This window comes from Chenopodium album, chromosome 4 (assembly GCF_948465745.1).
Source record: "Chenopodium album chromosome 4, dcCheAlbu1.1, whole genome shotgun sequence".
Taxonomy (NCBI): Eukaryota; Viridiplantae; Streptophyta; class Magnoliopsida; order Caryophyllales; family Amaranthaceae; genus Chenopodium; species Chenopodium album.
In genome coordinates, this window is record NC_137837.1 from 52,408,310 (window position 1) to 52,431,360 (window position 23,051).

General features: G+C 38.4%; 1 long non-coding RNA gene across 1 annotated transcript; it reads right to left on the reverse strand.

Moving 5' to 3' along the window:
* Positions 1-1,258: 1,258 nt before the first annotated feature.
* On the reverse strand, positions 1,259-1,997 carry LOC145626994 (uncharacterized). Its single transcript, XR_014111244.1, has 3 exons — positions 1,912-1,997; positions 1,610-1,745; positions 1,259-1,340 (listed from the first exon to the last, which is right to left on the reverse strand). It is a non-coding gene; the product is annotated as an uncharacterized LOC145626994 (long non-coding RNA).
* Positions 1,998-23,051: the final 21,054 nt, after the last annotated feature.

Here is a 23,051-nt window from a genome sequence, read left to right on the forward strand (position 1 = left end):
TAAATGTACGGAGAAACTGCATACCTAATCAACTAAACTGTCATCCATGTAAGCATTTGTTGGGTCAACAGGCCGTCACCTAGTAATCAATTCCAGAAGCATTATTCCAAAGGAGAAAACATCAGATTTATCTGTAAGTTTCCCACTTAAAGCATACTCAGGGGCCAGGTATCTGAAAATTACATACATACAAGAAACCCAGTAAGCACTTGTTCCAACATGATGCAATGACAACTCAGAGAATTCAATTTTAGTACATGCATACACAAGGATATGAAAGGAATTGTGCATGCAATACTATATCCTCAAATAATTTATTAGCAGTGGTATCTACAAATAGCAGAAGATGCAAAGGATAAAAGTATTTAACATACCCAAAGGTCCCCATCACACGAGTGGATATATGAGTATTAATGTCCGAGAACCCCCAAAAACAATAGCATGGGAATCCTAGGAGAGAAATTTTATAGATCAAAATCAAATAACATATTTAAGATGTTTACGCATGTTGCTCAAGCTAATTCACAAAGTCTATCCCATAACTTCCTGGCTTACACTTGTGAGTATGTAGCGTGGTGTATTACTGTATTAAATGGGAGGAAAATGGACCCCTTTAATTGTCTTCCTCATTTTTGTAACCAAAAGAGAAAATGCAATCCATGTCTATTACCATTATTATCTCCCAAGCTCTTCCTTCCAAATCATTAACTCAAACACAAAGTAAAAGGGATTTGAAGCCATATGTATCAAGTTGCTAGGTTGTATGCAAATATTTAACTAAGCATTTAAAATTAAATCACCTATAAGTTTAAATTTGTGGGGGTTGATTTGCTTTAATATAAAGTATTCTATTGCAAATTCGATAGCTCATAAATTAAGTATGTTAGTTACTCAATCAAGACTCCTCCAAGCAAATTGTCTACTTGCTCATCTACTCGAGGCAAATAAATCTTTCATTTAAAAAAAAATACAAGTTATGATAATACATGCACATGAAAGTGCCAGAACATACATGTCTTTTTCCACACTAATAATCATAGTTACAATCGTAGAACAAACCAACTCACCTATCATGCCAAACCTTAGGCTGCAAGCGCGGCACAACCTGGAGAAAAACCATGCATCTAGCTGCAACAACGTCAGCATTTAGTTACTTATAGTAAGTAATAATTCTCTACCTATCTACGAATGTCACCAAATTCGAAAGAATCAAAAAGTGTTATTCAGATGTAAAGACCATAAGTTCACCTTCATTTAACTGGGAAATTCGGAAAATTGAAGACCTTTTGTGTGGTCTATCCATATTCAGGAGCTGTCAACAGAGATCTAGTTAATTGTACCTACATAACACATGACCCATACAAAAATATAAAAGAAAATTTCCCAGAATAAAAAAAATAACTACGTTTCAAATCAGTAAGAATAAACTACAAAACAATGAGTAGGATATATTCATTAACCCTTCAGAAGACAGGAAAATTCCTTGAACCGACTCTAAATATTAGGGTTGTTTTGGGTTAAATGAGGATATAATTAAATTGTCATTACACCTTAAAATACTTGAATAGACTGGGAAAAAAACTCCTCCAAGTAACTCATTGAAAATAACCTGTGACTTTATCTTGTGTCCTTTGTCCCGATCCCATTCTGCTATATAGGGTACTTTGAAGATCTTTTTATCCTTTCCAATTTCTTTGGCAGCTTGTCTTGTATATATATTGTGTGTATCATGGCCTCACCAAACACTGTAAACAGAGATTGAGAATTACAAAACTAAATATATAAATAGATTAGCACAATTAGTTTTAAGCAAGCAAGAACAGACTTTACTTTAAGTTATCAATCCATAAGATGATTTTAGCAATAAAAAAAAAAGGTGCAAAAAAGGCAGAGTGTTATTTCAAGACTCACAGCATCAATAAATTTGTCGTTGGGGTGCTTCTGTTTGTATGTCACTCTACTCTTCCCTATAATTCACAGTCGATTTTCACCACAAGCTATCCCAACCTAAACATAAAATCAAATTCCATCAAATGACAAACCAATAAAATCAAATAGTTTAAAAGGCAGATTGTAATTTTGCAACTCACAGCAGCAATAGATTTGTTGTTAGAATGCTTCTGCCCACTCTAAACTCCTCCCTATAATTCATAGTCAACAAGTCAAATATCAAGCAAACATGGCATATTACCAGAATCAAACAACAAAATAACCGAAAAATGAGCGAAAATTAGAGTTATACATGAAAACAAAGAAGACACTTGGAGGCCTCTTTGGCTTGTTAAGGTCCTTTGTTGGCTTCCCCTTCTTAGCCACGACTCCTTTCTTCATAGAAAGCCTACAAAATATAGTAAAAACTGGATCGATCAAATAATTTACATAACCTCCAATCTCCAGGTTAATAGCCAACACAATCATGCTCAAAATTATAAACAGAAAACAAATAAAATTTAACGCACATCTAAATATCAGTACATCTATGTAAACGACATAATAAATCCTCATGCAAAGTATGCTAAATAATTATATAAAACTCTACGTTTCTTTATTTCACGAACAATTAAGCATCTTGATAGGTTTCAAGTATGTGCAGAAAATCAAAACATACAACAAGCAAATATTCAACATTTCTACATTATGCAAGTTGAATGTGTTGGAAGTTCTTGATATAAAATAAGAGGGTTGGGGAAAAACAAGAGAGAGAAAAACAAATGAAAGGGGAAAATCCCACATTGGTTGAGGGGAAAGGTTTTTCCTTGTTTTTATATTGTAGTGTCTTAACACCATTTAATTGAGTGAGTGGGAGTTAAGTGTTACTCCACACACGCGCGCCAAGCCGGGCCTCGGGTCTCGGGGAATGCGATGCGCGGGCGTGGGTCCTTGTTATCTTTTTGGAGAAATTTTATTTCCTTTTCTTTGTTAAACAGAATATTCTTTTTTGCCTGTTGGGAATATTCTTTTCTGACTGTTGGGATTACGGAATTAAGTCAGTCATTAATCCCTTGATTATAGCTGACTGATTAATTCCTTGTTTCTTGCTTCCGTTGTTGACTGGTTGAATGAATCTGGTCGTTTTCTTAGCCAGATTCGTCCCTCGTTTTACGTTTCATGTCTCCCTTCTACTGCCTATATATACTCGTTGCTTTTTCCAGTCAAAAACACATAACACAATCAATTATCTCTCTTCTCTCAAATTATCTAAACAGGAGTTTCTTCTGTTCAGTTTTCTGGGCAAGTATTCCGAGTTCCAGTCGGGTTTGTGAGTGCACATAAACTCCGGCGCCGTGCTTATCCTTGAGGGCGACCGCTTCTAGTCTACTGCACCGGGAGGTAGCGCGGAATCGTCTTTTAGGTCAGTGGTTCTCCACGACGCGGCTATTGTCACTTTGGTTCACGCATCAAGAAATAAGTAATTTCTGTTTTATTGCTTAGTAGTATAACAGAATGAACTAATAATCAAACACCCATTAACTTCTTTCCTTAAATTAGCCATTTATAAGTCATTTCGAAGGTATAACCAACCTAGAAAATTGGAAATGCAGAATTCAATTGAGAGAAATCATCAAAGAACAATAACAAGATTATATTAACAATATTTAAGCAGAACAAAATTTGATTAAAATAGATCAAGTTAAAGGAAATCATACAGAAGAACTCGTTCTAGAATCTTCAATATCGTGCTCGTGCCATGGCAATTTAGAATATTCAAAGCCTGGTTTTAATCAGAGTTCAGTGTGCAGGGGAAGGAGAGAGAACTTAATCAGTGAAAAATATGATAATTCGCGAAAAACCATGTTAGAATTACCAAGAAAATGTAACAATCTGAAGCCTAATATTTAGTCGGGAAAAAACCTAGAAAATGTAACAATCTACAACCTAATATTTAATCGGGAAAAAACCCAAAAAATAAAAAATCTAACATACAATACTGAAAATCAAAGGAACAAAGAACAATTTACTATAAATTGATCAAATTAACGGTAAAAGAAATGTAGGAATTACCAAGAAAATGTTGAAGCTTGAAACTCTTGTAGGCGTCGCTCGAAGTGCGCCTACGTTAAAGCATGTGGTGAATATGCTTGGTACTCATAGGAAGAGAGAAAATAGAGAATTAATTGATGCCCCGTTGTAGGGAATAATTTCAAACCTTTAAATCCCACTAGCTTGAACCCCCCTGTAATCATACACTAAAGTACGGTGGCGTCCAAAAGGGAAGAAGATAGAGCAAAAGAGTCGCCAACAAGTTTTTAAGGAACTTGTAAACCGTTCACGAGGTGAAGGTTACACCCCTTAACGATCCAAGAGATCGTCAACTCCATAAGGTCATGAACCAAATAAGGGATCGGGGATGAAGGTACAAATCCAACCTAAAAGAGATTGAATCTGCCCTAATAATAGGCCTCTACTTTATTCTGATCGTATTCATGTGCGCTTTCTGATTAACATGCAATCCATAGGTTAACCCTAAACCTGTTTAATCTATGTTAATTGAATATTAATGCACAAATAAACTATTATTGGCGATCATTTGAATTATAATCACATTAACCCTAAACAAGATTATTAATTATCTTATTAAGCGCGATTACAAGTACCAATTCCCTTTAAGCATGCATAAAAGGTGATCAAGCAATAATAAAATAAATATCAAGAAACATAATAATAATCATGATAATAACAATATCATCATAGATAAAATAATCATCATAATAATAATATTCATAATCATCATAAATTATAACAATTATAATAATAATCATGTTCATGTTAATATTAAAGCATAATAATAATAGCAAGATCCTAGGCATGATACTAACAAGATTAATAACAAACCCTAGCATGTCACTAAGCAATAAAAATCAAATCTTTAACCCTAACATGATACTAACAATCATAAATATTAGGAAGAGAATAAAAGGCATCATAGCAATCATATTTAATATTAAATTTACCCTAGACATGATACTAGGAATATCATAATAACAATTTAAACATGATTTCTACATCATAACATCAATTAAATCAATTAAATTACTTACTTTGATGCCTCGTATCTCTTTCTAATAACAAAATACACACGTTAGTAACTTCAAGGAAAATAATAAACAAAACAATTAAATTAAATAATTGAAAGAGAGATTTGGGACCAAACCCTCAGAAATTAAAACCTTTCACGTCTAGGGCGAAGGCAACTTCGAATATGGCTAGGTGTATCTAGATCTTGCGAATGCGGAATTTTGTATGAGAACACAAAGTTTTGGGGAAAGATGAATGAAAGAGATGAATGAAAACTTGTGAATGAGGAGAATTGGTGAATGAAAACGGAGTTTTTAATACGATATTTATAGAGAAAATCAGCCAAAACAGATAAATTAACAAAACAGAGTCTGACGCTCAGGAAACAGAGCTGGCGCCAACCCTGGCTAGCTGGCTCCAGGCACCAGCCTTAGCGCCAGGCGCCAATGGCTAGCGCCAGGCGCCAGGCCTGGTTCCAAGCGCCAAGGCCTGGGGTTGGACGCCAAGCTCGATTTCAACGCGTTTTCGAAAATCCGATAAGTTTACCGTACTGGAGGATAAAATAATATAATTTCTTCGAAAATGCTATTTGATTTTGATTAAAACTCTGAAAAGTCAACAAAGTCAACTAATCAATGCTAATTGAATTAGGAACGAAAAGAACCTTCTAGAAGAATCTAGAAGACTAAAACCATTCCTAATTGCATTAGGAATGATAAATCATATTAGGCCCTCCCCTAGATCATTGGGCCGCATATAAAGCTCAAACCGGGCCCAGTTTGGTAAATTGGCCATAACTTCCTCAATATTCATCGGAATTGGGCTTATAATATATCGTTGGAAAGGTCTTTTCAAGCCCCATCCAACTACACCATTATTGGACCCATATCATGGACCAACCAAACTGGATTGGCTGTTTTCTTAAAATAAAGTTTTCAAAAACAGAAATAAAAACTTCCCGCAACACTAAACCTTTCCACACTTTCGTTTCATTCGATCATGATTCGACGTGAAAGGTACTCATCACTGGGTTTGGTTTTGGGGAGACACAAATGGGTGTCTACAAAAGCCCCCACTTTGACTGAGTTTGGAGAAACGCAAGTTTCGAAAACAAAAGTCGAAGTATCGATAGGGACGGAGAATGATTCAGAACGTTTTGCGATCCTAAACCACTCTTGTAACGCCGATACTTGCAAACTAACGTTAGTTAAACAGATAAAAGAGTTAAGAAACGCGTATCTTGCACCGTCGAGCACACGTATCTGAAAGTAACCGATTGTTTTGATGACCTCCTGCAAGCTAGAGAATGCCATCCCGCTTGAAAACCGCTACGCCTGTAACTGCTTCCAATTTAGAAGATTGCTTCGCCTGAAACTATCCTCCCCACAATGATAATATTCCACATCCTAGTGAACACTATCGAAGATTATTTCTCTTGAAACAATCCTCATCCGCATTGATAATATTCCACATCCTAGGGAATACCATCGAAGATTATTTCTCTTGAAATAATCCTCATCCGCATTGATAATATTCCACATCCTAGGTAATACTATTGAAGATAACTTCGCCCGAAATTACCTCCAGTTGTTTGTGACAACTTTCCGCAAGCTAGGGAATGCCACCTTGCTGCTTTGACGTTCTGAATAAAGAGCTTCTTTTTTATATGTTCACGCGTCTCTGAACAAAGAGCTTCTTTATAATAGGATGCCCACGCGTCTCTGAGCAAAAGAGCTTGTAGGAAATGTCCACGCGTCTCTGAACAAAAGAGCTTGAAAAGGATTGTCCACGCGTCTCTGAACAAAAGAGCTTGATTGATATGCCCACGCGTCTCTGGACAATAGAGCTTGAATGAACTGTCCACGCGTCTCTGAACAAAAGAGCTTCGGTACTTGAACGTTTGTTGCGATAATACTCTGAAAAAATTTCCGAAGACCAACGTTTGTTAATCTCTAAAGCTCGCCTGAACTTTATTCCGCTAAAACCAGTATGTCGGTGTCTCCGTGATTAGGCGCTTTAAGCTAAGTGAGACGATCTTTCATCAGGTCGATCAGTTATTGCGATTGTAATCAAACTGACTACTTAATCATGTCAAATTGCTTATAGGGGCTAACTGGCGTACCAAGGAACCCAACATTGCTGTATGAGGTCGAAATCACCTTTCTGAGAGGCTTCGAGCTCTGTCGCTGCTTAAATATCTCTGGCGCCAAGAATTGGAGTAAGGTCCTCCCTATTCTGCTGCACCTGTATTTGTTTTTGACTATAGAACTTTTCCAATCTCTTTAGCCATATTAGGGGTGACCTAAGGCTTAATGTTGCTTGACTCATCGACTTAACACGACTCAAGGCATAAACTTGACTCGATGTGATTGACTCGAGGTTGACTCGACTCAAAGTGAAATGACACGTGTGACTCATGACTCGTGTGTGCATAGTGTTGATTGTGCGACTCGAAAATGCAAAAAAGCAAAAATTTTCCGTCATTTTTGTGGAGGGTATCGACTTTCTCCTGAAAAAGAAAGACGTGAAAAAGAAGAAGCGAAGTTTGAAGATGCATGTTGAATGAGCTTAGTCAGATGTTGTTTGATACTATCTCTCAAGGTTCAAGGATTAATTCATCCTAGGCTATCTCAACTGTTGACTCAATGATGAAAGCATTTGGGTAACTTAGGCACGGAGGCTAAGCACTTCATGCTTCGTGATGCAATGATGATTATGAGTGATTAGTGATGCGACAAGGCATGCTTCAATGTTAAGGTTTCATGACAAAGGGTTCCTAAGGGAAGTATATTTGGTCATGTATCTGTGCAGTGTGTGAAAGTGACACTAAAGCTAGGCCGCAAGGGCTAAGTGTGTGGAAAAATATATTGAAAAGAGTCAAATGGTGGTGACTCTTAGGCTAGGTAAGCTAATAATGTAGGGATCAAGCCCCTAAGTCTAGCTCTAAATGAATAGGGATGAGCATTGGAGATCCCTTGATATAATCATGGTGTAAGTGTGTGAATGTGAATATGAATGCATGTTTATTACGGCCGCACCTCGATGTGAGGTTGCCTACGTATCCGTTAGGAATCAGGCCGAACGTAGCTCTAGCCAAACCTCGCACAAGTGTGTGTATACCTCAAAAAGGTCTTTTAAGGGTTGTAACGTGGTTAGGCTAAAGGTTTGAAGAAGAAGGGGATAAAGGCTCAAGACCCTAGATAAGCCCCCAAGGTGTGCAACCTCGCTTTTGAATCTTTATATTTTTATGCTTGAGTTTCTACTCTTTTTTTTAGCTCTTTCTTTTGATTTAGCATTTATTTCATTTTTATAGGTGTGGGCAATCTCGATCATGCGGTCTATTACTCACTTGGCATTCATGTTTCTCGAGCACTTGATAAGAGACGCAATCTGAGACGTGTTCTTATCAAAGATATTTTCACATCAAAGACATTGGAACACTTACCCTTTTGTACACTTTTATTTATTTTTTTTGTTATTTTTGCTATTTTTTGAATTAGTCAAATCACTCAAGCTTTGTTCTTTGAAAATTGCATAAGTTGCACACCATCCCATCCCAAGGTTAGATAGATGTGGATTGAAAAAAGAAAGGCCTATCGTTAGACGAGGCTCAAAGTGGTTTATGAAGAAAGGATTTGTAAATTAGAAAGGCGAAAGGAGATGTGATGTGGCTACAAGGGTTGCCTTAAATCATTGGTATACCTTGTGTTTAATTTGACATTTTTTTTTAATGCAATATAATGAAATGATCATATGTAAGGAAATAAATGCTCATTTTTATTAAAAGAAAATATATAATGATCCTACAAAAATAAATCTAAAGAGAATAAAAAAGGTGCCTATGCTAGACATATTGGGGAAGGGATAAAATAAAAAAAAAAGAAATAGAAAAAGAGGTCACGAAATCTTGTCGTTGAAGCTCGCCTCTTGTCTTGTGTTGTTTCCTTTATCATTACTCGTTCTTCTTGTAAACTGGAGGTATGGGAAGCTTGTTATTATCAATCAAATGTTGGATATCCTCCTTTAGCTTCCAACAGCTCTCAGTAGCATGACCCCTACCTTGGTGGTACTTGCAGTGTTCGTTTGGATTCCAACTAGACAATCTTTTCTTAAGTGGGGGATCTTGAATAGGTCCAATGGGAGTAATGATTCCCTTGGCATGGAGTCGATCGAAAGCATCATCGTAGCTAACTCCAATAGGGGTAAATTCCCTTTTTGGTTGCTTTCGATTACCCATGGCTAGGATCTCACTAAGGTCGAAAGTACTAACACTATTACTAGAGTAGGTGTTTTCGGAAGAAGAAGGATAGTCGTTCTTCTTCCCTTTACAGCCACTGTTACCATTGTTACTAATCTTGGCCTTCTTGTCGCGTGGAGGAACATGAAGGAGATTTGAATCAATGAAGTCTTGAACACGATCCTTGAGGGCGAGACACTTTTCAGTAGTGTGACCGCGACCTTTATGGTATCGACAATAGGAATTTGGATCCCAATTGGGAAAACGTTTTTCAGATAGATGGAGGGTCTTGACTGGGACCAATGAAGTGAATATGACCTTGATCATGTAGACAGTCAAAAGCTTCATTATAAGTTGTTCCTATTGGTGTGTATTCTTCAATGGTCCATTTTTCCTGTGGCTTAGGAGCATTGAGTTCTTCATTAAACCCTTGGCGAGAATTTTGTTCAATGGCCATCACCCGATTTGCTAATCCTTCTACCACATTCAAGAGCATGTCAATGACATCTTGCAGTTTTCGAATGTCCTCTTTTAGACTTGACGAGTCTTCCTTGGTATTATCTAAGAAAAGACTTTCATCCTCCTCAATTATGGCCACTTCATCGAGAGAGGTCATATAAGCCGTCTCGATCACGGGCTCTCCTACAGGTGTGATAAGAAGTGATGGATCAAAGGATGCTTGGTCATCTTCGATGGCTAGAATCTCGGAAGTTTCATTGTCATCGATCAGATCTTGAATAGCTTCTTTGAGTTTCCAACACTCCTCGGTGTTGTGACCCTTTCCTTGGTGATATTTGCAATGCTTATTAGGATCCCACTTAGGTGACCTGGCTTCTGGAACCGGATCTTTGATGGGCCCTATGGGCATGACTAGTCCTTTGTGATGTAGCTTCTCGAAAGCCGTTTCATAACTTATACCAAGTGGAGTGAACACCCTTTTTGATCTTTGGATTCGTGGTTTAGAGGTGTTTGTAGCATGTACCTCATTAGAGGAAGAAGAAGGATGGTCGCTCTTCTTTCCTCTCGCACTATTATCTTTCAGAAGGTCATCTTCAATGTCAATGCCTATATTATAGACAGCTTTGAAAGTATTCAAGTTGTGTTGGTACTTTAAGTGCTTTGAATACTTCCCTTGGAGATTCTTGATAAACATCCTCACAGATTCTTTTTCGGTAGGAGCCTTGACCATATTAGCAGAAGTTTCCCTCCATTTATTGAAGAAAGAAGTGAACCCTTCGTTTTCCTTTTGTTTTAACATCTCAAGTTGTATGTGGTCTGTCTCGTCTTGGATGTTGCACTTATATCTATCTATGAAAGCGTTTGTTATCGACTCCCAAGAAGAGGTTTTTTCTTTCTCGAGAGAAAAGAACCATTGTTGACAAACGGTTTCGAGAGATAGTGGGAACAGAGAGGGGAAAACCTTCTTATCGATACCCTTAATGCTCATTATAGTTTCAAAAGCTCTTAGATGGAAGTAAGGGTTATCTGTTGCCTTGAATTTAGGGATGTCAGTGGCGTTGAACTTATGTGGAAGAAGTTCTTTGTCCAGTGAGACCCCTTGCGAACTCATGCCCTGAAATTTATAGTCACTAGATAGCTTGCTTAGACTCTCTTGCATGAGGTTCATCTGTTGTTGCTTCACGGGGTCATCGACCCTAAGTGCGAGAAGTTTTAGTGTCTCAGTCACAGTAGCCAGTTGGTTCTTAAGATCATTGACTTCTTCTTGAGTTGCCATTATCTTCTTAGCCTTCCTCTTTTGACAAATCGGTTTATCAAAAAGCGAGACTTGAATAAAGAAGTTGTCCTTGATTAATCGCCCTTCTCTCCTCGACCAAGTACTCTGGGAAAGGAAATTGGGGATATTTATTGTTAATTATTTGACTCAAACTTTATTCAACATGCAAAGGAAATAGAGGTCATATCTCCCCTTTCTCTTTCACCAACTCTCATCAAGAAATTATTGATTCTCTCTCTCTTTCTAAGCCTAGCTTTTTACAAACACAATTCCTCATACATTAACACTAGACACACCTAGCATAATTCGAAGTTGCCTTCGCCCTAGACGTGAAAGGTTTGATATTTCTGAGGGTTTGGTCCCAAATCTAGTCTAAACTTTATAATCTCTATTTCAATTATTTAATTTAATTGTTTTGTTTATTATTTTCCTTGAAGTTACTAACGTGTGTATTTTGTTATTAGAAAGAGATACGAGGTATCCAAGTAAGTGCTTTAATTGATTTAATTGATATTATGATATAGAAATCATGCTTAGATTGTTATTTTTATTCCTAGTATCATGTTAGGATGTTTTATTGCTTCCTAGTATCATGTTTAGGGTAAAGAATAAGTTCCTTAAATCAAGTATAATTGTTATGATGCTTCCTATTTCTTTTTCTAATATTCATGTTAGTATCATGTTAGGGCTAAAGCTTTGATTTTTATTGCTTAGTGACATGCTAGGGTTTGTTATTAATCTTGTTAGTATCATGCCTAGGATCTTGCTATTATTATGGTTTAACATGATTATTTTAATGATGATTATTATTATTATGATTATGATGATTGTTATTATTATTATTATTATTATTATTATTATTATTATTATTATTATTATTATTATTATTATTATTATTATTATTATTATTATTATTATTATTATTATTATTATTATTATTATTATTATTATTATTATTATTATTATTATTATTATTATTATTATTATTATTATTATTATTATTATTATTATTATTATTATTATTATTATTATTATTATTATATCTCAAAAACAAAAAGTCATACAACCTACAATAAATTAGTGGGAAGCCGAGATACAATCTGGGCCCCCACTCCTCTAGCTATAGCAAAGCCTACCCTAGTAAAAATATGAGCTGCAGCACGTGCTCCAATGTCTTGCGTCGTCGAGAACCTCTAAATTCGCTTAAGCAACGCAACAGCCTCCTTCTCTAATTCACCAAACGAAGAAAAGGAGAAGGGAATGAACCCATATCCAATCGCCTAACAACGAGCCTCATACTTATCCCGCTTCCGCTGAGTTGCATCAGCTACAACCCGTCCAGGAATAAAGTCAGATAGCCTTGACTGTGTCAAAGGAGAAGATCCTGTTAAATCAACACAGACATCGCGACCACGATCCCCAGAATAAAGTAACACATCAGCAGGTCTGAGGGCATCACCGTTCCCTCCAGACAACCCAATATCAACCTCTTTCCTTGCTGAAATCCCAGAACGATAGCAAACATCAACTAGGGTATCCCGAACAACATTATGTCTATGTTTAATACCCACGATACCAGCACACGACACCGCGTGATCGCCAAAATTATCCCCTGGAAAAAACCCTCGAACAAGCAGAGCACGGTGTCGAGGCATAGAACAACGGAACACCCAATCGGTAGCATAATACACATCGATAAGTCTTTGCATTTATAGTCTGACCCAATCCTGAAATAGGAACGGCCCGAAGCCAAGCAGACGTGTGATCTCCCTGCTGAGATTTCCACAATGCTGATAGACGAGGGGATAATGAAAAGGTGGATTCTGCAGAATCGGTAACCTTCGTGAAATATATATCTGCCAATTTCTTCATAAGTTTTGGGGCAGCGACCTCACTAGGATTACTTAAAAAATCAGACTCCACCACGCCATTAAACAAACCCAAGGCGTCTTCAAAAGCTCGACCATGACCAACAATGTCAGCATGCCGTAGAAGCTTTATTTGCAACCCAGTAGACTGCAACCGAGAAGCAAGAAAAGCATAATGCCGAACATCACCTGCAGAATAAACACCAAGCCCTCCAAACGCAAATGGTAAAGTGGCAAGCCGCCACTGCCAATCGCCAAACCCAGGTCCTGAAGCAGTAACAATACGCTCCAAAGAAGATCGAAGAGCCTCGTCAAAAGTGCGCTGAGCCGCCTCAAAAGTACTAGGGGGACAAGTACGCAACGCAAAGTAGAGTTTAGAAACTCCGGTACAAGCCCTAAGTAACAATAGCTCACACTGAGGATCATCCAGCGTAGCAACCTTATCCATAAGCGCAATGGTCTTGGTCACCCTATGCATCACAAGCTCACTACTAAAACCAGAATCAGAACTAGCAGGACCACCAAGCAACTTAACACCACGCGAAGGTCGAGCAATGTTAGGTGGAAAGACACCCAAAAGCCTGCTTCGGGGGTCTTTTGTAGGCCAGAAAACTTCAGTTTTGTCCACGTTAAGATGTAACCCAAAAAGAGGCCCTTCCTCCATAATCAGCTGCAAAATCTTCCCCACCACCAACGTGTCACCAATAATAGTGCCATCATCTAAATACCAAGCCTGAAGACATACATCAAAAGTATCTCTGATTTTACACACCAAGGATTGTAAAACCAAAGCAAAAAGCAGAGGACCAAGGGGATCACCCTGCTGCACCCCCTGAGACGACCATAAGGTGTGGTCCCCATAATACAATCTAGCTGGATTAGAGTAGCAGAATTCAACCCACCGCAAAATACCCGGACAACGACGACGGACCTCACGTAACATGACCGCATGATCAACTAGATTGAAGGCATTACGAAAATCCACCAACAACATTGAAAGACCAACATCAGATCCACGAACCTCAAGTAATCGATTCACAACATGAAGAATGGCCTCACCGCCTGAAGAAACCCCAACGCCAAATTGAAGACCATCAAAGTAACTTCCCAAAGACTGCCCAACCATAACATCACCGACTTTCGAAACCAGACGCCGCCAAACGGTACCCACAGCTATAGGACGAATTCCACCACCGGGCTTGACAAGGGGTGTGAGAGGAGCACTAGCAATATACTCTCCTAGTTCCATAGGACATCTACCAGCTAGAAACAGATTAACCACCCCGGTAATAGAGTCAACCAACTCGTCTGAGACAGCCACAGCTGCACCACTCAAGCAATCCATAAGGTGTTGAGCACGTAACCCATCCCTACCACACGATGTGCCACGCGGGAAACTCTGAATTCGATCTAAAACAACAGCAGAGGAAGCAACGAGATGAAGTTGATCAACAGGAATATCAGCAGGCAAGGAAGGAGGTGAAGAAGAAGGGTGTTTTGAAAGCAAATCCGGAAGAGTGACATCATTATACGGAGCAACACCTGAAGAAGAAAGAACCCGGACTGCAGCGGTGTAATGACCATCACAAATCTTCCTACGACACTGCTTGATATTACGCTCTTCCAAATCAAGGTCCTCATCATCAACCACCGACATAGTAGGAGCATCCTCAGCCAAAGTTTCCCTCACAAGCTGCACACTACCACCTGGTGCACCCCAAGAACAAATAGCCCGGGAAATACTTTCTTCTTGATGCCGACGCTTTACGGAAGACCTTGACTCACGACTACTCCGCGGCCGAAAGGTTTTAAAGGTGCAAAGAGGTAACACTAACAACGATACCCAACTAGAAATGTCATTAGGGTTAGAGATCACCTTATCAAGAGCACCTTTCAGAATCCGAGAAAACCCCAAACGACACTTGGGAGGGATAGATTTCACAGTGTGAAACCCCTTTGAGAGCAAAGCATTAATGAGAGCCACATCAAAACCACAAAACTGATCTCGCGCCAAACCATCCACAAGTCCAATACGAGCCGAAGAAGAGGGAGCTTGTGGCTTGGAGAAATTATGAAGCACAAAAACGAATAATACCATCTCCTTCATCAGGGGGTGATACATCCTCACCCCTCTCGTGACGACACCAAGAACGAAGCGTATGAGTTTTGTAACAAACCCCACAAAACCAAATCCCCATACGCGTAAAAGTAACTTCCGCCTTAGTATAAACAGCCAAATTAGAAGTAAGAGACTGACGGGTAACATCCCGCGCACCAGTACAACAATGACGATCATGAAGATGCTTGATTAAAGAACGCCTTGTAAGCCCATTGCCACTCCCATCTTGACACCCACTAAGACCCACAAAGGGACAATGAAACTTCACCGACATGGCTACACACAGCCACCACCAAAATTGGAGAAAATACCAATCGAAAAACAGCACTTAAAAAACCCAAAAAATCCACCATAAACTGCACCCAAAAGCACAATAAACTGCACCCGAAATGACCAGCAAAATGCACCCAAAAAGCACAAAAAACACCACCCAAACATACCAGAAATTTGCACCTCAAAATAACCAAAGAAACTGACCAGGAAGTTCGAGAAAAAATGCACTCAAACAACACCTAAAACAACCCCAAAACTGTACCAAACAAACCGCCTGAAAATTGTACCAGCTGACCCAAGCAACACCAGAATCTGATAGGAAAACAGCCCAAAAAATTGACCCAATAGCCCCCTGAAATTCGCACCAAAAATTGCACTAAAAAACACGGCAGAAAACACCAGAATTTGCACCAAAATCAGACCTGAAACTGCACCCAAAAGAACACAAACTAGCACAAAAAATTGCTGCGAAAAATGCTGCCTAAAACACACGGAGAAACAGCCTGAAAACTTGATAAAAAGACGACCAAAATTCGCCTGGAAACCTACCTGAAAACTGACCCGATTAACTGCCTGAAAACTGACCCGATTACCTGCCTGAAAACTGCCTGTAAACAGCCCCAAAAACGCCCCGAAAACCTGCCTCAAAGTTGCCGAAAACCAGCAAAACACCAGGCTATAAAACCACCTTAATTTTGTCTGAACACGGAGATGCTGCCTGAAAACTTGCGAGGATATTGCGCCTCAAAACTGCACCAAAATCGCCCAAAACCACCTTAATTTCGCCCCTAAAAAAAACCGAAGACCCACCGGAACCACCTGGCCTAAACTCGCCTGACCTGATTGACCCTGATCGCCGGAAAATGCGCCGGAAAAAGGACGTGGAAGCCTACCCTAATCGCCCCTAAACGAGAGAAATTCGCTATTATTATTATTATTATTATTATTATTATTATTATTATTATTATTATTATTATTATTATTATTATTATTATTATTATTATTATTATTATTATTATTATTATTATTATTAGGTTGCTTGATATTTATTGTTATTGCTTGATCACACCTTTTATGCATGTTTAAAGGGAATTGGTACTTGTAATCACGCTTAATAAGATAATTAATAATCTTTTTTGGGGTTAATATGATTATAATTCAAGTGATCGCCAATAATAGATTTGTTTGTGCATTAATATTCAACCAACATAGATAAACAGGTTTAGGGTTAATCCTATTGATTGCATGTTAGTCAGATTGCGCACATGAATACGATCAGAATAAAGTAGAGGCCTATTATTAGGGCATGTTCAATCTCTTTTAGGTTGGATTTGTACCTTCATCCCCGAACTACCAGTCATGGTTCCAGACCTATTGGAGTTGACGATCTCCTGGATCGTTAAGGGGTGTAACCTTCACCTCGTGAACGGTTAACAAGTTCCTAAAACTTGTTGGCGACTCTTTTGCTCTATCTTCATTCCCTTTGGACGCCACCATGCTTAAGTGTATGATCACAGTGGGGTTCAAGTTTGGGGTAATGCTTGAAATATTCCCTACAATATGACTTTGAAAGAATTTGGAAAAATTTTTGAGCTTAAATCGGATAAACCCATTGAACCTTCCCAAGGCCACATTGTCGTGGTCTATAGAAGACTTACCAGGGAGGGTTTTACTAACCTTTAACATATCAAGGGGACGTTGATTTAACATCCCGTCCCAAAGTTTTGGCAACGGTTTGTTGGCCTCACCATCTTTGGGAGGCTTGAGCTGGCTAATGTTAGGAGGGATGAGCTAGAGTTGTTAGCCTCCTACATGATCCCTAGAGTCGAAAAATTAAACATACCGCATAGGATAGCCCAACACTTCCAAAGGGCGGCCAATGCGGCCGAGGGGGATAGGTCTAGGGCACCTATCTATTTTGGGGGATTGGTTACCTACATAGCGGTAAAACGTCTAGGTTGGACCCCGACCAGCCATAGGAAAGCAGAGGGTTCTACCCTTATGGATTTTGCTTACCTAGGAGGTCTTAACTGGATCCAACCCATGGGAGGTAAGGCATGGTGGATAGTCCACCGAGAGTCGGGTAGGAGAGACCAAGCTTTTAAGCTACCTAACCCCACCTTGACCAAATTTGAAAAGGGAAAGCCTTCATACACTTTTGAGTTGGACGGTCAAGGAGAGGCTCAAGCGGCTCACCATACACCACCACCCCATCACCTCAATTCCAACCACCACCCCAACCCTACACATATGACATCCCTACCTCCTCCGTTGACTACAACATTGACCCCCCATGCCACTAGGTGAAAAAACGACATTGGCACCGGTTCAAAACCCCTTAATGCCACCGGTTTGAACCGGTGCCAATGTGGGGGGTGCCAATTACTAGTTTAAAAAGCCACCAGTTCAAACCGATGGCAAAAATTAGGATTGTTACTTAGAAAATAAGAATTCAGCAGAAATTCAAACCTAGGAAATTTTTTTTTAAAAAAACCAGAAATTGAAATCGAAAATCAAAATCGAAAAAAAAAAAAAAACCAAAGCTGAAAATCGAAAAAAAAATAAAAAATAAAACCGAATCGAAAAAACAAATTAAAATTTGAAACCCAAAAATCAAAATAGAAATAAAAAAAAAAGTGAAAATCGAAAAAAAAAGAACCAAAATTGGAATCGGAAAAAAAAAAAAAAAAAAATCCAAAATAAAAAACCAATTAAAATTGAAACCCAAAAATCAAAATCAAAATTGAAACCCAAAAATCAAAATCGAAATTAAAAATAAGTCAAATCAGGAAAAAAAAAACAAAATTGAAATAAAAAAAAAAAACCCAGAAATCGAAAAAAAAAACAAAATCGAAAAAAAAAACCCAACTAATATCGAATTTAAATGGGACGAAAAAACCAGAAATCGAAAAATAATCAAAATAAAAAAAAATAAACCAGAACTCGAAAAACAAAAACCCAGAAATGGAAATCGATTAAAAATCGATTAAAATAAAAAAAATCTAATAAAAATCGATTAAAATAAAAAAAAAAATCTAATTAGAATCGATTAAAATCTCATAAAATGGTGTTGCATGTCTTCGTGGTGGTCTTCGTGGCTCATGGTAGAAGGAGATGAGAAAGAGAAGGAGGAAGTGGTGGTCTTCATAGTCTTTGTGGCTCGTGGTCTTCGTGGCTCGTGGTGGTCTTCATAGTCTTTGTGGCTCGTGGTCTTCGTGGCTCGTGGTGGTCTTGAGTGAGCACTGAGCTTTAAGGGGTAGAAGCCATAGAACGAAGGAGATGAGAGGAGGAGAGGAGAGAGAAAGAGAAGGAAAGAGGAGGAGAGGAGAGAGAAAGAGAAAGAGAGGCGCACTGAGGAAGTGAGGAGAGAGAGCATAGGGTTTGGGGGGATTTAAGGGGTGGTTTTTTTTTTAAATTAAATGGGACCTTTATGTTTTTGCCACCAGTTTGAAGTGAACCGGTGCCTTATATACTGATTCATTAGGCCGCCAAATGTTTTGCCCATTTTTGCCACCGGTTTGGACTGAACCGGTGGCAATAAAGGGGGTGCCTTTTTTATATTTTCTACTAGTGTGCCTCATATGACTTTTCGGCTTTTAGGAGCCAACTTGATAGGATTGAGAGGGGGCAGGGGAGAGTAGAGGGTATGGTGCAAAACCTGGACTTTAGAGTAGGTTCTCTAGATAGGAGGGTTGGGTATGTGGAGAGGAACCTCGGGAGGGGTTTATACCCCATGTACGATGATTATGCACACCGAGGGGCTATTCCCCCCGAGGCCCTTGTTCCCGAATGGTTTCAATACCCCCAAGGAGGGTATTCGACCCTCGGAGCCTATGGTACTTACGTGGACTATTCTTCGGTCCATGGTTATGGGGTTGATGCTCCTTTTGGTGGGATGGGGGGAATGTAGACCCTAACTACTTTGCAGGTGGTTCGGGTTATGGTGGCATTGGTACGAGAGATGATGATGTCAGCTCTAGCCATGGAGGGGGCTATCAGAGGATGGATGAGGATGATGATGAGGAGTAGCTACTCCTAGCTACACCCCCAAGTCAATGAGGGCATTGCTTGATTTGGCTTGGGGGGAGATGATCTTGTACATATGGTAACTCTTTCTCCCTTTTCTCTATTTATCGCTTTCTAGTATAGATTTAATTGCTTTCTAGTGTAGTTTTTATTGCTTTCCTATATGAAAAATACAAAAAAAAAAAAAAAAAAAAATAAAAAATAAAAATAAAAAAATTGAAAAATAAAAAAATAAAAAAATCCAAAAATACGTTCCAATGAATTGTAAATCATGCTTTCCTGTGTCCCATACTTGAAAAATATTGTTTTGATTCTTGGTATTTGATAATGAGCATTGTGAATTTGTTGATCATGATTTGAAGTTTAATTGTTCGAATGCCTAAACATGCGTCAATTTTGCCAACCGCTTGTGAATATAGTGCTTGACTAGTTGATTTGATTAAGAATTGTGTGATAATTCCTGGTATGTCAAGGAATTTAAGTATTGGTTTGCAACTATTAGTAATGTTTGTATGGCTCAATATTATGCACATTGAGGAGGATGAAGGCATTTGTTCTTTTAAGTAGCCTTCAGACGATATTAGATACATTTGTTCCCTTCTTGCTACCCATGTTGTTGCTTGTGCCCTTTTTATTGATTATTTAGCCACATTACAAGCCTATATGAGCCCCATTGGTTACTAGTCCCAAGCTTGGATTGGGGGAGCTATTAGTTGGTGAGGTGAGGGAGTTGTGATGTGCACTTTATTTGCACAATGTGGGAATAAAAGAAGAGTGATTATTCTTTTGATATTGTGATTGGAAAAATGTTGATAGTTTGTGTTTCAAAGTTGAAAATTTCCAATGTGAGATAAAAAAAAAAAAAAGAGAGAAAAGAAAAAACATTGTTTCAAATGTTCAAATGTTCTATGTGAAGGTTGCTCAAGAAAAAAAAAAAGAGAAAAATTCATGAAAAAAAAAAAGAAGTTCAAGTTTAAAAAAAGGAAAGAAAAGAAAAAAAGAATGAGTTCAAAGTTAGTTTTAATTCACGCTAGTTCTTTATTATCATATTTTTTGTGAGTGAATGTGTAAGTGTTGGGATTGTTGTTATGTATGGGATCGATTGGTGAACTTTTGTGGAGTTAAGTTATGATTGGAGATGATTTGATCATTGTTTGACCGCGGGTTTTGTTAGGATATGGCTCCCTTAAGCATGGCTTTTCTCTCACATTTTCCTAAATTTATCCTACCCTTTACCCTAGCCTTACATTACAAGCATTAAAGACCTTCTGACCGTTGTGCATAGAGTTGTATGAATGTGAAAGTGTTGTTTATCAATGCAAGTTATGATTTGACATATTTCGAGTCGACTAGTAGGTTGAGTGTACATCTTTTTAAACACATGAGAGCGTAAGTTGGGAGGGCATTGTTCACAATAAAGGAGTTGGTTGGAGAGCGATCAAGTACATCTTTTATTCGCCACATAAATGAGAGTTGAGTGTGTGAGCACTAGTCTTGAATTCTATATGCTCATGTGGTTTGCTCTATTTGACAATTGTTGGGGAGGAAGACTAATTAAATGAATGAAATTGATTGACACTAAAACATGTTTTTAGATTTGCCTTGGATCGTTTGTGCTTGATTTTGATTACTTGGGATGAGGCGTGTTTTATATGTTCATTGATGAGCTCTTTGCTTAGGGACAAGCAAAGGTTTGGCTTGGGGGAGTTTGATGTGTCTAATTTATATAGTATTTTATCCCTGTCCCTTTGTCATGATTAGTAGTGTTTTTGGCTCTTTAGAGCCACTTTTATTACTAATTTAGAGCCACTTTTATTACTAATTAGTGTTTTTGTAGTTTTGCTTGAGTTTTGTAGGAAATTGCACTTTTGGAGCATTTTCCCGGGTTTTCATGGAGCAACTACGGACATTAGAGGAGCACGACCGTTTTTGAAGCCCAAGGCCGGCTAGAGTCATCAAGCCGGTGATTAAGGGCTCGGTTTATGTGATACTAGGGCATGTGGACCAGTTATTCAAGACCCGAAGAGGAGATCCGTATTGGGCCAATTATTCAAGCCCAATCGAAGTCCAAGCCTCGAGGTGAAGCCGGGCCCGATTGGGCAAGCTTACGCCCGATCGGGCGGGCGCACAGTCAAGTGTTGCTAGCAAGGCGCGCCCGATCGGGTGAGCATTAGCTCGATCGGGAGCAGCTACGTACTTAGAAGAGGTGCGAAGAAAAAGGCGGGCCCGATCGGGCGGCCCTTTGCCCGATTGGCGCGTGTTTCTAGAGCACCTGATTTGCTGAATTCTTAGTTTCTAATTAGGATTGTTTTAGAGTTTGTTTAAGTACGATTTTAGTACTTGATTTTTGTTTACTTCTTTTCTTTGACTTTCTGTCTCTACTTAGATTATTTCTCTCTCTAGAATTCTCTCAACTCTTGTTCTTGACTCAACTTTGTAGTTCCATTGATTTTGGTAACGATTCCTTCTCTATTAATTTCAGCAATTTTATTCCTTTATTCTCTTATGACTTATTTAATTGCTTTATTTAGTTTAGATCTAATTATGTGTGATTAGTTTTATTTCTAGGGTTTATGGGGATCCAATAAATAATATGAAGGGGTAATTTATGATTGTTGATTGTCAATGGTTAATTATTTTCCTATTGATTGATTTTATGCTATGCAATTAGATTAGGCCTGGTTTAATTGTATGAGTTTAGCAATATTGATTCGAGATTCGAGAGATGAGAATTGATGTTTAGGCTTAGTTTCAATAGGCGGACTAATTTATAAATAGTTAAGTCGAGATTCGAGAGATGAGATTTAATACCGGTAAATTAACTCTGTGATTGTAATACATAGCGAAAGCCCTTTATGATCTGATTAATTGATGCATTGATGATTGATTGTTATGTTTTATCCTGGAATATTGTTTATTGGTGAACCTATGCCCTAGGCTTTTATTTCATTGATTTCCCTCTTATTTTTATTCCTTCTTACTCTTACTCTTAGTAATTTAGTTACCCTTTATAATAATAATTTGGTTACTTGATAATTTAGATTATTTTGATTAATTAGGAATAAATTAACTCATTTCCCTGTGGTTCGACCCTTCTTCCCTATCTACATAGTTAGAGGATTTAGGTATTATTTTTTTTTAGGTGATTACGACTTGAGCCTGTCAGATGCGGACTGGGGTGGCTGCCCCGACACTCGAAGATCGACTTCCGGCAACTGTGTTTCCTTAGGCGACAACTCAATATCGTGGTATGCCAAGCGGCAACCCACCATCTCTAAATCAAGTGCGGAGGCTGAATATCGTGGTGTGGCTAATGTTGTGGCTAAATCTTGTTTGTTGCGCAACCTTCTCCTCGAGCTTCACTGTCCCCATCAAGAAAGCCACGGTTGTGTATTGTGATAATGTGAGTGCCGTTTATCTCTCCGGCAACCCGGTTCAACATCAACGAACTAAACATATCGAGATGGATATTCATTTTGTGCGTGAATAAGTTGCTCTTGGCCATGTTCGTGTTCTACATGTCCCTTCCCGATATCAAATCGCGGATATTTTCACAAAAGGTCTTCCTCAAGTTCTTTTTGAAGATTTTCGAAAGAGTCTAAGCGTTCATAAACCTCCCGCTTCGACTACGGGGGTGTATGAGATTATGTATAAAATTGTGTATTTATTATGTTCACACCTTAACCCTAGCTTAGTGTTTTGTAATCTTTGTATATAAACCTTTTTTCAATAATGAGAAGACTAAGGGATTATTTCCTAATATCAACCCAACCTCAA